The sequence below is a fragment of the Cebus imitator genome, unplaced genomic scaffold (genome assembly GCF_001604975.1).
Source record: "Cebus imitator isolate Cc_AM_T3 unplaced genomic scaffold, Cebus_imitator-1.0 Scaffold737, whole genome shotgun sequence".
NCBI classification, from domain to species: Eukaryota; Metazoa; Chordata; class Mammalia; order Primates; family Cebidae; genus Cebus; species Cebus imitator.
In genome coordinates, this window is record NW_016108052.1 from 684227 (window position 1) to 687792 (window position 3566).

At 36.4% G+C, this 3566-nt stretch overlaps 1 long non-coding RNA gene across 1 annotated transcript in view; it reads right to left on the reverse strand.

Annotated features, from left to right (window-relative positions):
• The window catches only part of LOC108296759, a 13940-nt gene that overhangs the window by 2668 nt on the left and 7706 nt on the right, over nucleotides 1-3566 (reverse strand). Inside the window, exon 2 of the long non-coding RNA XR_001821966.2 lies at nucleotides 65-2863. This is a non-coding gene — a long non-coding RNA (uncharacterized LOC108296759). The remainder of the gene's footprint in view (nucleotides 1-64; nucleotides 2864-3566) is intronic.

The window sequence follows — 3566 nt, forward strand, 5'->3', positions numbered from 1 at the left end:
AAAAAAAAAAAAAAAAAGAACCCAAATGATAGTCTTTACATAAAACAAAAACAAATTAAATTACCAAATAGATTTCCTAATTGATATTTCTTTTCAGACAAGCTGCAAAGAGACCAATTAATTCAAACCTTTAAAACCAAAGAAAGCAAAAAAAAAAAAAAAAATTAACAATGGTCTCTCCCTAAAATTTAATGTTTCTCATGAAGCCAAGTGTTTTCCTTTCCTTTCCATTGTGATCCTGGAAAGCTTCTTATGCAGCTTCTTCAGTCTTGCAAAAAAACTTTCAGACATACTTCCAAAATACTACTGAGGTCTATTTATGTACTCAGGGGAAATAAGACTTTCTATCAAGAGACAGCTTCCATTTTTTCTTAGTTCGTCTATAAAACTGGCTGCTTGAATACAATGGGAAGAGAGTCTCTACCCTCTTCTGTTCAAAATTCATTTTTATCCCTTCCTGTCTGAACAAAACTGTATGGGATCAATAACACCGAGCTCTGCGGGGAAAAAGGAAAAACCTGTTCCCTTCACTCTGCTGGAAGCTGGAGGGTGCTAGGCCCCTGTGTAGTAGTGCATAGAATTCTAGCCTTTTTCCTCCTTCCTCTCTATATTGGGCTCAGAGAGTACACTGTGTCTCTATGTGAATATGGACAGCATTTACCAACATGCATCTGTCTACTTTTTCTTGTTTAAAAAAAGAAAAAAAAAAAAAAAAACTTTTAAAAATGGGATTATAGAAGGTCAGGAAAGGGTGGGTCTGAGATGTTTGGGTGGGTTAAGTGGGCATTATGATAACATGGCTTCTCCTTTGGCATGTTTGTGATATTTGACAGACATTCTTACAGTTTAAGATGACACTTTTAAAATAAATTATATCCTAATGACGACTTGAGCCCTGCCATTCACTGTGAGAATCAGCAGAACCTGTAGGATCTTATTTGGAATTGACACTCTCTATTGCAATTTTGTTCCTGCTTCTTAAAAATGTTTCTTTTTGTTTCACTGGAAAGGAAAGATGATGCTCAGTTTTAAGCATTAAAAGTGTACAAGTTGCTTTGTTACAATAAAAGTAAATGTGTACACACACACACACACACACACACAAACTGGCTGCTTAAATCTAAGAGTAATCAATCTACATAAGCTTGCAAAGTTGATCTGCCACCAAAGAGTAAACGTGATCATACCTGCAAAGCCTGAGTTACACTTAGAACAACAAATTCGTGTTTTTATAATGTAACAACAATGATTTATTCTAAGACTTCAGGCAAAATGAAGCCAGCATTTCAAACGCAGAAATAAAAATACGTAAGGGGAGAAGATCGGTACCACTTTTTCCATTTGGGAACCACATATTTTATTATCTTGGGACTTTACGCCTCCTAGGGGCTTGGCTTTTTTTCAATTCCAGTTGGTGGAATTGCATTTTTTAAAAATCACTAATTTAAGTTTTGTTGGTCCTTTGCTTCACAATCAGGTCTCCCCAGATAGATGGACTAATTATTTCTGATTTTTTTTCTGTACAACTGAAGAAATAGTTTTTTTTTTTTTTTTTTTCTCATTTTTTAAATTTTCTGTTTTTATTTTTTAGAGATGAGGACTCGTTATTTTCCCAGGCAGGAGTGTAGTGGCTACTCACAAGTGTCACCACAGCTCACTGCAGCCTCGAACTCCTGGCCTCAAGCAAGTCTCCCACCTCAGTCTTAGCCAGGGCTAAGACTCATACCAGTTTTCCTGGGTTGAAGAAATTTTTTTTTTTAATTAATATATCCTCTTATTTCTTCAAAAATAACCTCCATCAGATGAATTTTTTTTTTCAAATAAATAGCCTGAAAACTAAATAATAGCAGAGAGCAGTGATCATCTCATTAGCTTCCAGAACGTGTTTGAAATGCTAGCATGGCTGTCCTTGAGCTTGAAGTGCAAGTCCCAGCCTGCATTTTTGGCATAAGCAGAACCAAAAGAACTCTTTGGCTACTTCTTCCTGTTCTCCCAACATGTAGTAATAAATGTCATCAAGTCACCGGAAAATCTACTTTTCTTCCACAATACAGAAAGTAAGTAGAGGAAAAAATGTACTACAGTCTTGTAAATCTTTCATGGCATAGATGTTATATGGGAGTATAGGAATTATGAAATTCAAATCAGATTCTGTAAAAAGGGGGAGGGAATAAAAACAAAAATAGGAAGTCACTGACTCACAGTCTCAGAATGTTCCAAAAATGTGGTCAGCTTTTAAAGCACAAAACTCTAATGCTGGGAACTCTAAAAGCAGCAGATTTAATGAACAATAGATGATCTACTACTGTGATAGTCTACAAAAACTATATGAGGAAAGCAGAAGCCTACAGGGCTCATAGATAATTGAGGCGTTCCTAACTTGCACTCAAATCTACTGGTTTTAGGGAAGCTCATAAAATAAAAATGCAAAGCAGGTTTTGAAGCTTCTCAACAATTTTCTCTTAACTTGTACTAGTTTTGAAAAAGACGGTGTCACCAAAATGAGATTGTGAAATAAAATAACAGGCTCAAGGGCACTTACTATCTATTTTTAACAAGGCTCCTTCAAGATATTAATGTGACAAACTTACATAGCCAGCCGGAAGATAATTCCTTCAAATGTGCAAGTGACCTAATAGATTCGTGCGTGTCAGCCAATAATTTCAACATACATTATAAATACGGCCAACTTTCCCTAATTTTAAATGAATGGAGATAAAAGGCTATATAATAAATATATTAGAGCATCTTTCTTGAGAAACTTCTAAAAGGAAAAAATAAAAAACATAATTATACTCACACCACCAGCAAAACCTCTGGTCACCTGTTTTGGGTTGTGGAATGCCCCCAGCAGCCGAGAGACCTATATTAATATCAACAGAGAAATATCACGCACAGAATTAAACCACGTACAGTAAACAACAGCAAGGATGTCCTGATGGTTGGTTACGCTGCCACTTGGCACATTCAGTAGCTTCCCAGGAATACAAATCTCATGTATTAGCTCACTGCGGCAAGCTGTCTCAGATTTGAAAGCCTAAATATTCAAATTTTTACTTTAGATTGAGAACTTAAGTACTACATATTTTCAAAGTCAATTTAACCAATATAAGTTGTCAAATAAAAGATGTTGACAGCAGAATAAAACTTACTGTTTCAGCTCAAACATTCGGATTTTTCTCATTTGATCTGGATCGTTTTGTGCCAACATTCTTGACTATCAGATCAGGTCAATTTAGGGGTAATATATACTTTTAAAAAATTACCATTAATTTTAGAGCCAGGATGTTCCTCATGAAATCCCAAGCACAACTCATTCATTTCTTCTTCTTGTTTTAGGCTTTTTGAGATGGGGTTTCCCTAGGTTGCCCAGGATGGAGTGCAGTGATTATTCAAAGGTGCAATTATAACTCACTGCAAGCCGGGCGCGGTGGCTCACGCCTGTAATCCCAGTACTTTGGGAGGCCGAGGTGGGTGGATCACGAGGTCAAGAGATCGAGACCATCCTGGTCAACATGGTGAAACCCCGTCTCTACTAAAAATACAAAACATTAGCTGGGCATGGT